Here is a 14514-nt window from a genome sequence, read left to right as displayed (position 1 = left end):
AATCCTTTAATGCGTATTACCTATTCGGCCCTCGCAGCTCTTTTAATTGCCCTTGCAATTCTAATTATTGTTTTCTTCTTACAATGATAATATAATAGCACACATTCCCCCCCCCCCCACACACAAATCTGAGACCTTTTCCTCAGAACTTAGAGTGAGTCGAGTGTCAAATGCACAGCTTCTGCTTTCAGATTTCTTTGTTGTTTCTTCTATGACACACACATTTTCTGTTGTCCCCTGGGAACATTAAGCGAAGATCATTCCAGCTGTCAGCATTCTCCCCTCTAACCTTGTTTCTGTATTACTACTCACAATACCCAGAGTTTTGTTCCCTGACCTCAGTCACAGTTACTAACCGAATGATCTCAAGCTAGCTTGTACCTTGTTACATGGCCCTCTCACAGCTCAAGGGATTTCCAGACTGTTTGCAGGGCTCAAGTCAGCACCAGAAATCAGACGCTGGCCTCAATTTGTCCCACCTGTCCTACCTTTGACCACCCATTTCTCTCCCCCAACCTAAATCCCTCCCCTCTAAAGTCCTCTCTAGTGATCTTCTCTGACCACTGTGGAGGGATTCTGTCCTACCCTCTGGTTTGACCTCCAGCATTTGGGGTGTTCTTGGGCTTTGTTACAACTATTAGACCCTCTCTGTTCTTTCTGAGTCTCCTCTCACTCCAACAAACTGCTTCTTCTCTAACCCCTCACTCATCCCTCCACCCCAGTTCCAAGTGTCAAATCCCACCAACTATACAATACTCTTCATTGTCAGAAGAATGTTCATGAAGCAGAACGGGCTTGGCGTACTCATCACTATGCCTAGCATGGATTTTTTTGTCCTTATTTGTCAATTACCAACAAAACACTTAAGAGCTAATCCCTGTTCAATGACTCTTGACACCTTAGATCTCTCGTAAAGGCTGTCCGGAGTGTCTTTCAAGAACAGCTTTCATCCTGTGGGGTATCTAACCTAGCCAAATGTAGGATGAAGAAGACTTAAGCACTGTGCATTTCTTTGTCAGATGCTGCCATGGACAGAAAAAAGAGATTCCACTATTTTGTTGCTTTACTCATTTTTCCACCGAGTTGCTCAGAAAAACTCATTAGCTCTTTCTTAAGAAACGACTTCTTTTCTACCTTTTGCTGTTGTATTTTTTTTTTTAACTCTGCTAAGGCATGGCTTGATTTTTTTTTTTTTTTTTTGCCAGGGACAGTGATGGCAGAAATCACTCTGGCTTTGCTTCCTTCCCTGAGGATGGCCTTGGCTGGCTCTTAGTGGGTTCCATCATACCTCCCACTGGATCAAGGGCCCGGGCCCCTGCCATCCTGCCCCAGAATGGAAAATGCCTCCTCTCCACACCTAAGCACTGACTACAAGGGGAGTGCTCAAGGTCAGGAATCAGGGCAGCTTAAGAAATCTTTTCAGGGCGCCTGGTGTCTAACTCTTTAGAGATTAGGCTCAGGTCATGATTTCAGGGTTGTGGGATTGAGCCCTGTGTCAGGCTCCTTGCTGGGAGTAGAGACTGCTTAATATTCTTTCTCTCTCTTTCTCTCTCCCTCCCCCCTCCCCCACACCCCCACCCTCACCCAGCCCTGGCTCACACAACCACTCTCTCCTCTCTCTCTTTCTCTAAACAAAACAAAACAAACAAAACACACATACACAAAAAACAAACAAAAAAACACAAACAAAACAAAACAAAAAAACCCACAAGAACTTTCCAGAACTTAGAGGAAGAGACCTCGAGGGCCACATTCCAGACTTGTGGTTTGTTCTCTTACTGCCGTGTTGTTCCCAAAGCTGCTGTCTCCCGGTCCACACTCAGCACACATTGTGAGTCACTGAGTCAACCAGCCCCGTGGTGCCTCGGCCCCGAGAGGCTCCAGACAGTCCTAAATTCATGTCCTTCTCCGCATCCTCATCTCTGGGATGCTTTAGTATGATCTATGTCAGTTAGGAATTCAAAGCAATCGGCTTAATCTTTTTTTTTTTTTTGCCTGAACAGATTACCTTCCCCCAGAAATTCTTGAAAAAATGTTTCTCGGTTCCTAGAAATCCCAATTCCAGTCTCAAATATGATACCCATATTCACATATGCCTTTCCACGTTCTGATTTATCTTCATGCCTCAGATTTTTCTCTGGGTTTCTTTGGGCATCAGTTGCTCTTCGGGGATTGAAATGTACTCTCAGGCCTCTTTCTCCTAATGCTTTTAGAACTCGTTATACCAACTTTTATTTCCTTTTCAATGATGTGCTCTTTTAAATTTTTTTGGCCTTTATGACATATGTACTCTATACATAGACACGCTCCCATATGCACACACACACCTGCTTACTTTGGTCCTGGGGCTTCGTCATTTCACACTTGTCTTTCTCTGCTTTCTTTTTTTTTCCTGAACAGAAATTTAATTCCGGGATTTTCTGAAGTTCAGGTTTTTTAAAATTTATTCTGGTTGATGAGTAACTTTGATATTTCTACTGATTAAGGATGGTCATATGCATGACCCCTGAACCCCACCCTGCGCCCCGTTCCACCCACCTCCAACCTGCTGCCAAGCACCGAGTGTCGCTGCCTGCCTTCCAGTGACCCCAGTACCTCCACCCTGCCTGCTCCCTCCACGCAGAAGTGTCTAAGGGCCTTGACTTTTTCCACGCCTCAGTTTTTATCTATTTAGTGTTCTCATCTCTCAGAGGGCTGCCCTTTCTGCTAGGAAACAGCTGATTTGAATCTAGGTGCTCCTAAGCAATGCTGGTATTTTTCATTAATTAGTGCTAATTTGAAACCGGGAGGCCAGCAGGTGTGCGGAGCATTTCCTAGCTCCTCCCCAGCTGCAGTGGATACCCCCACCCCTGTGACCCAAGGTGGGCCCCCAATGGCCTCACCCTTCGATAGGCTGTCCAAATAGCCCTGTGCCAGTCCATGGGAAACGAGAGGATGCCAGCCCTATGTCACAAATTGCTCCTCAGACGACAGGGAAAAGAGGTGTATCTTGATAGCTACACTTAGGGGAGGAGGGACGGGGGGGGGACACAAGCTGAATCATTTCTCCAGCAAGCACCATAAGAGGGACCCCAATCAGGAGCCACAGATGAACCCGAAAGTGAGGGCGTGTACAGCCCCACATTCTGGTTGGTGTCAGACTGGAGGGAGTCAGGGAGATGGTGGCACCCAAATCAGAGAAGCCCCGAACGGCCGCCGTTAGGAGTAACTGGGCTCGACATGGGTTGGGAGGGAGGAGGATCCATGCTGATGTTGATAAAGAGAGGTTACAAGGGGTCAGGGGCTGGGCAGCCGTGATTTCTAGTTAAAGCTGTGATTCTGTGTTCCCTTCTTGAAACACAGCAGGGTAATTAAGAAAGCTATATTATAAATCTGATCCTAGAGCTGTTTCTTTGGGAGAAATCAATGGGTCCATTAACATTTAGAACACGAAAAGCTGTTTTTCCTTTTTTTTTTTTAGTGATGATCTTTTGAAAGCTGTGGGCAAGTCATAAACCCTTCCAGATCGTTGGCGAAGCCAGAGTCTTTCCATCGAGAGAGGAGATAAAGTGACATAGAAGCAATTAAAGGCGATGGGACCAGGGTGGGGCTCGCAGGGGCACGGAGCAGTTCCCCCAGAGAGTCTCAAAGCAAGGTTCCCAAAGGGAAAGGTTTGGAATTCTTTTTTTGCCAAAATAATAGGGATAATTCATACAACTCTAGTTCCGTGTCCACAGTGAGCAAGAACATAACCTGTGTCTTGCATTGCTTATTCAGAAAGTTTGTTTATGTGATTAAATTTATAGTGGTCTTTTATTTCCTTTTATTATTTTTTTAAGTTTATTTATTGGGGCACCTATGTGGCTCAGTCGGTTGGCACCTACCTTTGGCTCAGGTCATGATCTCTGGGTCCTGGGATTGAGCCCCGCATCAGGGTCCCTGCTCAGCAGGGAGCCTGCTTCCCTCTCGCCCTCTGCCTCTGCCCCCCTCTCATGCTCACTCTCTTTCTGAAATAAATAAATAAAATCTTCCTCCCAAAATAAAGTTTATTTATGTAAGTAATCTCTACATCCCATGTGGGGCTCAAACTCACAACCCTGAGATCCAGAGTCACATGTTTCACTAATGAAGCCAGCCAGGTGCCCTTGGGGTAGGTCTTTTAACATCTTCTAGGAACTTAGCTTTAGCTTAATCTTAGTTCAGACACTAAACATTATTATTGTTGTTGTTGTTGACAATTCTTTTTATTCACAATTATTATTTTTGGTTATACTGCTGAAAAACTAAGTCAAACCTAATGTAGTTAGGAGGTGCGGCGGGAAAGAGTGAGATCTGACAGCTGAGCGGAGCCGGCTTGGTCACTGCTTACCGTGTGTTGCTACGGGCAAGCCCTCCAAGCTTTTGTTTACCTAGTGGTAGAGGGGGACGCCATTATCTACCTGTAGGGCTGTTGTCAAGAGACTTCTTAGCCTTAATTGCAGAGGTAATGGCCCCAGGACTGAGTTTGTATTGACCGTGTATATTGACTATTTACAACGCCGTCTGACAGAAGTCTGCAGTGATCTGTCTGAAAGCGTCAGCGCTACCAACTTTTCTATGACTTCATGTCTACTCCGCATTTGCCCAGAATGACCAGGTTTCCACTCTCACGGGTTTATTCTGACATAATTTGAAAGCGTGCACCTATCTAAGCTTCACAGCCTGGCATGCAAGGCTTTTCACGGATTAGCTCTGGTTCATCTCACAAGCTTCTCAACTTCTCCTCCTTCCATGTTTCCCGTCTTCACGTCTTCGAGAATGTTGTTTCTCCTATCCGTGTTCTTCTCTTCCGACTCCTGGTGAATTCCAATTCATCCTTACAAATACTCAGCTGTCCCTGATCGTTGATTGGTTCCTTCTTTCCTTCAGGCAGCATTTATTGGCCTATTGTTTGTCAGGAACTCTGTCCCTAACATAGGTGTATAAGATAAGAAGATGTGGATAAAGCCTTCGTGGAATCCCCGAGAAAGAGTTAATCATTCCCTTCTTGTACATACTTTGTACATCTTTCTGTACCATAGTGTACTGTGCCATCATTGTATGTTCACAGATTTCTCTCCCCAGTAACACTCAGTTTCCCAAGGACCAGGGCTAAATCTTAATCATTTTTTCCTTTTGCATCGGAAACAACATATAGTTGCTGCCTCCAAAGGTTGTTTAAATAAACTAGACTGTGAACAAAAGCTATAAGTGGTCGGTGATGTACTCCAAACTCCAAAGTTTACATATATGCAGGGGGGGTGTCCAAAGAGATTGGCACAAATAACGGATTGGAAGAAGAAGGGCCATGAATGTGGGTTGGAGTCAAGGACGGTTTCATGAAAGAACTGTGGGTCTTGACTTAGACCTCAAAGAACAGATCAGTTCAGGAGAGATGTTGGGAAAGCAGCAGGGAATGGGCAAATCATGTTCAAAGGATAGTGACCCACGAACTGGAACAGAAGACTTTGTTGGCCAAATGGCTACATCATTAGAGAAATGTGAAAATAAGCCACAGCCAGGCGTTTCAGATCCAGTAGGCTATGGAAGAAGAGAGAGGATCCCTGGACTTTCTATAAAGGTTTTGTAGGTTTCTAAGCACTTTTGCTTTTTTGTCCTTTGAAGCAGGCAGGGAAGGCAGACCTTATTATCACCAATGTGCAGATGGCAAAATCGAGATCAGGGAAGATACATGACTTTTCCAAGTCTCGCAGCTAGCAAGTGACAGAGCCAGAACAAGAAACCAGGTCTTGTGAGTGATTCTGAAACACACTCATTTCTGCTATGTGGATGTGGGGGGCCCATTAGCCCTAACCCCCAAGGAAGCTCCAGCTGAGGCCCTTGAACATGGAGCCCCTCCCCTATGTCCCTACTTTCAGCATCAGAGACACAAAATCCAGAGCCTGGGTGGCTGGAGTTCAATCTCCTTGAAATGAATGGTTTGTTGAGGAAGCTCTCCTTTTCTCTGTTTGGAGAACCAAAGACCCTCCTTATGGAGAGAAATGGGACTAAGTTATTGCTTATTTAATCTAGTAAGAAAATATCGCTTCTCATTTTGTGAACTGTTTCATTTCTTGGTTGAATATGAGCTATTTAGTAGATACTGATACACCGGCTGATTTATTTATATACTCATTCATTTATCCAGACTCAGTAGGAGCTGTGTATTAACCACTGTAAATGACTTGTCTCTGAAATCAAACAGTTGCCTCCTAATTTCTCAACAGGACTCATCCTTATGAGCAATCACTGTACTGTTTCTCTGAATGGCAATTTTACTTGGGAAAAGAGAATTATCTAGTGAAATGATTTAATACAGTGTTTCTCACTTGCATATTTAAAGACTGTTGTGTGACCTTTTCCTGACATTTTGTAGAATGAAAGATTTTATCTTGTTAGGACTAGAAATCCGCAAAATAAGTACCCCTGCACGGTACATTACTCGTGACATATGGTACTCTGCTACTTTACAATTTTCTTCCCTCTGTCTCTTCCTTTTTCACTCTCCGTTCTACTTGCTTTCTCTCCCCTTTACTCTTCCCCCAACCCTTCCCTTCTTGGACTTTCTGGGATGTCTTGTAGATAAATCCCTCGCCTCTGGACTGAAAGGTCCTTCTCAACACCTTCTAACAGATGACTCTACCTCCTAGAAAAACCTTTCCTAAAAGCTTTCTTTATTGGCCAAACTTCAGAACAGATGGTCTACCTATAAAGTCAGATTTGGGTCCAGAATTAAAGGAATTACGTGAATAATTAAGGCAAAAACCTCTTCCATTGTTGAAGAGGCTATCTAGAGCTTAACAATGCATACAACAATTTATTTGGTCAAATCAAAGTCTACTCAAATATTTGCTTCACATCGCTAGGGCTCTGGGCATACGTTTTAAATCTATTGGTAGTGGACTCATTCATTCCTGCTCCCACAACCCTGACTTTTAAGTGGGTTTGGATCAGAAAATATACCATTTGCAAGAACTAGAAATGAGCAAAATGACTGTAAATTTGCTTCCTACCTGGTGCACGCTCAGTGAGGGACTTGAGCACCAGCTGCAAATTTCTGAGGTCAAGCAGTCCCGTTGTCAGAAGTGTTCATCCACTTAGTCCCATAGGCTCTGATTGCATCCATATGTACGGGGGTGTCTATATGTAGGTTATGTAAGGCAGTGGGGAAATTACCTGTCAGCTTTAATAATTAACTTTCATTAACTTTTACAACAATAGAAAGACTCCAGTGTGGTCTTGACCTTTGAGACTCCGATCAGTAGATGAGATGGTGACAACAGCTTCCTCAAGTTCCTTGTGAGGTTATACCACTCATTGCCCTTGTGTGTGTGTGTGTGTGTGTGTGTGTGTGTGTGTGTGTGTTTCCTTGGTTTGCAGAGATTTGCACAGAGAGGTGTACATGGAAGTTAAAAAAAAAACCGAAACTCTGCAGGTATTACCTCCCTGATGTTCTACCTGACAATTTAGAAGGGAGCTCCCTGTGACTTTCTGATTTCTAATCCCAGCCCCACAGACCCACATATTTAATGCCTATCCATCCTCGCCGCTTAGATGCCCCAGAGGCTTCTCAAACTTGACACATCCAAATCTGAACTCCTGATCTTTTCTCCCCAGTGGGCTTTATCTCTACTCTTCCCCATTCCAGTAAAGAGCACCCCCTGTACTCATGTCAGAAACCTGTTGGAAACACTCTTCACTTGCAAACACTCTCCTCACCTCCAGCCAGTCTATCAACATTAAGGCCTGTTGAATCAACCTCCAAAATATGTCACAAAGATATTGTTTTCCACCTCTATGTGCCGCCCTAGCTTAAACCATCGTTGCCTCTTGCCAGAGCCCCATCAGCACTCCTTGCATGGCCTCTGGCCTCTCAGTCTCCTTGCCACCCACAGTTGTGATATTTTCCTACTAGCTCTTTGTGGAGCTAATAATTATCCTTAAGGTAAAAGGTCTTCAAAGTCTTGATGATACTCCCCTGCCCACCTCCCCAATGTTGTCTGGCCCTGCTTTCCCCATTGTTTTCTCCACTCCAGTCACAGTGGTGTCTTTTAGTCCCTAGAATTTTCCAGCTCCTTTTAGACATTTTTTCCTCTGCTTAAAAGCTCTTCTCTTTCCCGCTCTCTGCCTGTTACTTAGCTTCAATGCCACTTTCTTAGAGAGAACTCATTTAATTCCCCAATCTAAATGAGCTCCTTTTGTGCCGTTCTCTCCCGGCTTCCTGTAATTTTCTCACATAGCATCATAATTTTAAGGTTAGTATTTTTGCCACTACTTGTAATCGTTGCCTCCCTCATTAGAATGAAAGCTCCACACAAGCAGGGACCTTGGACTGTCTTAGTGACAAGGGTAGCCCCAGAGCTGAGATGAATCTATGACAGAACTGGTTGAATGAGACTTAAGTGAATGGATTGTATTTGATACAGCACAATTCTGAAAGAATCTGGCAAGTCACTAAAGTTTCTTCTGAATTAATCTCACCTGTATTTTTAAACTTGGGTCAAACAGATACTGTGTAATCGAATTAGATGGGGCATCATTTAGAGCATATGATACTGTTTTTGATTGTTTTAACAAATGTGCGGTATTTATTTGGAACTACTGTGCATTGATCAAAATGTGTTCTTAGGTTTGGTTGCCAAAAGAATTGAAAAATAGTGCATATAAAGATAGACCCTCAGAGCCATTGATCAGATTAAAAATGATTTATTTTAGAACCGAATGAATTTTTTGCAAGTGTGACAGGATACAAGCTGAACAAAGGTGAATCAGAAGTATTCCTATATACTAACAACAACCAAATAAAAAATGTAAAGAAAGAAAGGGATCATTATAATTGCAACAAATCTATTAGGACAAGTAGGAATAAGTTTTGTCTAAAGACATGTCAGAACTTTATGGGAGAAACTTGCAAGACATCACTGGAAATCAAAGGAAAACCTGAGAAAAATTTATAGCTGCACATCTTTTAAATGTGAGGGCTCAATATCATAAAGATAAATTAATCTATTACAAAGTAATCTATAACATTAAGTGCTATTTCAATAAAACATCTAAAAGGTCTTTTTTCCCCTATAGGTCTAGAAAAACTTGTCCTAAAACTTATATGGAAGCACCAAGGACCAAAGGACCAAGAAAATCAAAACAATTCCAGTGAAAAAATGTGGGGAGACTCCCTCTGCAAGATATTATTATTATCATCATCGTTATTATTATTATCATTACTACTACTACTACAAAGCTTTAGTAATTAGTGTTCTATCTGTGCTATGGGAAACAAATACACTAATGGAACAGAACAGAGGGCCAGAAGCAGACAGTGAAACTTAATATATGATTGAGGTCGCATTACAAAAAGAAAGAGGATGAACTAGTCAAGGTTGGACAGCTGGCTATCCACATGGAACAAATACAATTTAGATTCCAATTTCACACCATGCAGACAAAAATGTTTTTTTTAAGTTTTTTTTTATTAAATTTTTTATTTATTTTCAGCGTAACAGTATTCATTGTTTTTTCACCACACCCAGTGCTCCATGCAATCTGTGCCCTCCCTAATACCCACCACCTGGTTCCCCCAACCTCCCACCCCCCGCCCCTTCAAAACCCTCAGGTTGTTTCTCAGAGTCCATAGTCTCTCATGGTTCACCTCCCCTTCCAATTTCCCTCAACTCCCTTCTCCTCTCCATCTACCCTTGTCCTCTATATTATTTGTTATGCTCCACAAATAAGTGAAACCATATGATACTTGACTCTCTCTGCTTGACTTATTTCACTCAGCATAATCTCTTCCAGTCCTGTCCATGTTGCTACAAAAGTTGGGTATTCGTCCTTTCTGATGGAGGCATAATACTCCATAGTGTATATGGACCACATCTTCCTTATCCATTCATCCGTTGAAGGGCATCTTGGTTCTTTCCACAGTTTGGCGACCGTGGCCATTGCTGCTATAAACATTGGGGTACAGATGGCCCTTCTTTTCACTCCATCTGTATCTTTGGGGTAAATACCCAGTAGTGCAATTGCAGGGTCATAGGGAAGCTCTATTTTTAACTTCTTGAGGAATCTCCACACTGTTCTCCAAAGTGGCTGCACCAGTTTGCATTCCCACCAACAGTGTAAGAGGGTTCCCCTTTCTCCACATCCTCTCCAACACATGTTGTTTCCTGTCTTGCTAATTTTGGCCATTCTAACTGGTGTAAGGTGGTATCTCAATGTGGTTTTGATTTGAATCTCCCTGATGGCTAGTGATGATGAACATTTTTTCATGTGTCTGGTAGCCATTTGTACGTCTTCATTGGAGAAGTGTCTGTTCATATCTTCTGCCCATTTTTTAATATGATTGTCTGTTTTGTGTGTGTTGAGTTTAAGGAGTTCTTTATAGATCCTGGATATCAACAAAAAATGTTTTAAGTTGACTAAAGACCTAAATGTAAAAAGCAAAATTTTTCAACTTTCAGAAGAAAAAAAAGATACCATCAAACCTTGGGATGTTTTCTTACACAAGTCACAGAACTGTGCATGTCATAATGGAATTTGGTACCCATAAGTCCTACTTTGTTAAAATTCAATATGAAATTCATTCTAACAAAAGTGAAGACAGGCTCCAGCCTGGACAAGATACTTTCCCCAATTAAGTCTTAAGAAGAATTAATCTCCAGGATATATAAAGAACTCCTACAAGTCAGCAAGGCAAAAATTCAGTATGAGCTGCCAATTTCCAGGGAACTTTGAGTGCCAATTAATATATGAAAGATGTTCAATTTCACCAGCGATCAAGGAAAAGTAAATTAAAACCACAATGAAATGCATTTCATAACTTTCATTAGGAGGGGTGGAACTAGCTTTGGTGGAGTCTGAAGCTTATGTAAATGGTGGAGTCGATTTTAAGAAAAAGAATATGGGAGGCGCCTGGGTGGCTCAGTCAGTTAGGTGTCCAACTCTTGATTTTGGCTCAGGTCATGATCTCAGGGTCACAGGATCAAGCCCCTTGTTGGGCTCCACGCTGGGTGTGGCAGAGCCTACTTCAGATTCCTCTCCATCTCAGCCTCCCCTCAATAAAAATATTAAAGAAAGAAAAAAAAGGAATATGAATTGCTATGGGGATTTGAAGGGTCCCGAACAAATGAAGGGTTCTGAAATTTAAGCTTCATTTGTTCTGTAATAAATCTCTTTTACCTGGAAATGCCAAGTGAACAAGGATGTGAGTAATAGGAACTCTTACACTACTTTTGTGAGTGTAAATCAGGGCAATCACTTCAGAGAGTCTCGGCACTATCTTGCTAAGTTGAGGACACAAGTCTTTTAAGACTTGGAAATTCTCTTAAATGTATATCCTTAAGAAACGTTGACACGTGTTCAAAAATGTTCATAGCAGGGGTGCCTGGGTGGCTCAGTGGGTTAAAACCTCTGCCTTCGGCTCAGGTCATGATCTCAGGGTCCTGGGATCGAGCCCCACATGGGGCTGTCTGCTCAGCAGGGAACCTGCTTCCTCCTCTCTCTCTCTGCCTGCCTCTCTGCCTACTTGTGATCTCTGTCTGTCAAATAAATAAATAAAATCTTTAAAAAAAGCTTAAAAAATGTTCATAGCAGCAATGTTTGTAATAATGATGGGGGGAGGGGGATAGCCTAAATGTCCATTTATAAGATGATGGATAGAGAAATTACCCTTTTTTCATAAAATATAATTCCATACAGTGAAGAAAATTAATGTATTAAAGCAGTGCATAACAAACTCATCTGACAAGCACAAGATCGAGAGAAAAAAATTATGAAATAAGTACATTATGATTCTGTTTATATAAAGCTTAAAAACATGCATCATATGGATGATTTATAGACAAATAACAAATGTATAAAAACAAGCAATGGAGGGGTGCCTGGGTGGTTCAGCCGGTGAAGCATCTGCCTTTGGCTCAGATCATGATCTCAGGGTCCTGGGATGGAGCCCCAAGTTGGGCTCCCTGCTCAGCAGAGTCTGCTCCTTCCTCTGCTCCTCCCCCTGCTTGTGCTCTCTCTCTCAAATGAATAAATAAAATCTTTAAAAACAAAACAAAACAAAACAAAAACAAGCAGTGGAATGGTAAGAAAGTAAGGATAGTGGTTACTTTCGTGGAAAATGGGAGGAAACTTACTGGGGAAGACTATGAAGAGGACTTCAACCGGGTCTGTAACACTGTATTTCCTTTTCCTATCGCAGATTTCTTTTGTTTGAAAATTGAGCTATGTATTAGTTTCCTAGGACTGTCATAACAAAGTACCATCCACAAAGTGGCTTAAATGCATTCTCCCACAGGTTTGGAGGCCAGAAATCCAAAAGCTCTCTTCCCTGGGACACACTAGGTGGAATATTTCCTTGCTTCTTCCTTGATTCCTGTGGTGGCCACATCCCTGGGTTCCTTGGCTTGCGGCTGCTTCTCTCCCATCTCTGTGTCTGGCATCACCTGGCATTCTCACTCCTAGTCTCTGTCTTCCCCTCTTTTAATAAGGTGACTAGGCTGAGCTCATCTTCACTAATGACAACGACCTTATTTCTAAATAAGGTCATTCTGATGTGCTGAGTTAGGACTTTAACATATCTTTGGGGGAAGGCGCAATTCAACCCACAGCAAGGTGTGATTTGCCTGCAGTGAAATATACAAATCTTAAATGTATATTTTGTGAGTTTTGACACATGCATATTTGTATTACGTTTCTATTTTTTTTTAATATTTTTATTTATTTATTTGACAGAGAGAGAGATCACAAGTAGGCAGAGAGATGGGCAGAGAGAGAGGGGAAGCAGGCTCCCTGCCGAGCAGAGAGCCGGATGTGGGACTTGATGCCAGAACCCTGAGATCATGACCTGAGCCGAAGGCAGAGACTTAACCCACTGAGCCACCCAGGACATCCCTATATTACTATTCTATTGATCTTGTAACAAATTATCATAAACTTAGTACCTTAAAACAAGACAAATTTATTATCTTACAGTTCTGTAGGTCAGAAGTCTGACATGGGTCTTACTGGGCTAAAATCGAGGTGTTGATCAGGATGGGTTCCTTTCTGGGGGCCCTAGAGGAGAATCTGTTAACTTTCCTTGTCTATTCTCTAGAGAGATTCCTTGGATCTTAACCCTTCCTCCATCTTGAAAGCTGGCAATATTACATTTCTCTGCCCTTTCTTCTGTTTGCTATTCTGTCTTTTTGACCACAGCCAGGAAAGGTTCTCTGCTTGTATGATTAGATTGGGCCCACCCATATAGTCTCACCATCCTAAGGCCTTTAATGTCAATCACATTTCTGAAGCCTTTTTTGCCATTTAGGATAATGTAATCACAGGCTTGGCTCATTGGAGCATGGATGCCTTGGGGGCCATTATTTTGCCTACCACCCATGTAACACCCACCCCATCAAGGTTTAGCACATTTTCAGCTCCTCCCTAAATTTCCTCTTGCCTCTTCTCAGTCACTCTCAGCACCCCCAACACCGCCATCCCCAGAGGTAACCTCTGTTCTGATTTCTGTCACCTTCCGTTAGTTTGGTCTGTTCTAGAACTTCATATAAAGGGACATTCAGTATGTTCTCTCCCTCTTGCATGTAGCTTCTGTCTCACTGCATAATATTTTGGGGGTTCACCTATGTTGTTACATGTATCGAGTTGCCCATTTTTTTGTTGTTGTTGACTAGTATTTCATTGTATGAATATACCAAAATTTGATTGTATATTCTCTTGTTGATGAACACATGCGTTATTTCTAGTCTGGGGCGATTATGAGCTTTCTTATACAAAGTCTTCTTTGGACACGTGTTTTATTTTCTATAGGATAAGAACTTAGAAGCATTGCTGGGTCACAGGATAGAAATATATTAACTTTGTCTGGAGCTGTCAAGTTGTTTTCCAAAAGTGATTTTACCAATTTAGTTACCCACCATCAATGTATGAGAATTCTAGTTACCCCTCATCTTTGCCAACATTTAGTATGATTGATCTTTGCAGTTTTAGCCATTAGATGGGTGTTTATTTTCTTCTTCTTCTTTTTTTTTAAGACACAAAATGTTTTTCCCCAAACAACAAAATAAGGAATCTTCCTCAAAAGCTTAGCCCATTTCAATGAGGGGTAAATCTTTGGTGGAATACATTAGCTAACTTTTTAAAATGCCATTGTATGATAATTACTTAGAAGCACTCTTAAAAAATTAATAGGTCTTGAACCTTAATATAACAAATGCATCAATTTACACATATATCCTAGGAAGCAAATCTTTTCCTCTCCTGTCAAATTTTATTCTCTTAATTGACATGATGCCTTGAATTACATACTTCTCTTAGATTTCCAAGATTTTCCCGCTTCCTGAACATGGCCTGTGTTTTATTTATTTATCTTTCTATCCCTGGCACAATGTTGGAAATATCACCAGTGCTTAAAAAGGCTGCTGAGTGAATAATACAAATATAGAAGCATATTGATTTAAAGTATGAATATGAAAGACTAGAGTTACTATCACTCTTTTAATAGAAAATAGATTTTAAATTTGC

Source organism: Martes martes, assembly GCF_963455335.1.
Source record: "Martes martes genome assembly, chromosome: 11".
Taxonomy (NCBI): domain Eukaryota; kingdom Metazoa; phylum Chordata; class Mammalia; order Carnivora; family Mustelidae; genus Martes; species Martes martes.
This window is presented reverse-complemented; position numbering follows the sequence as displayed.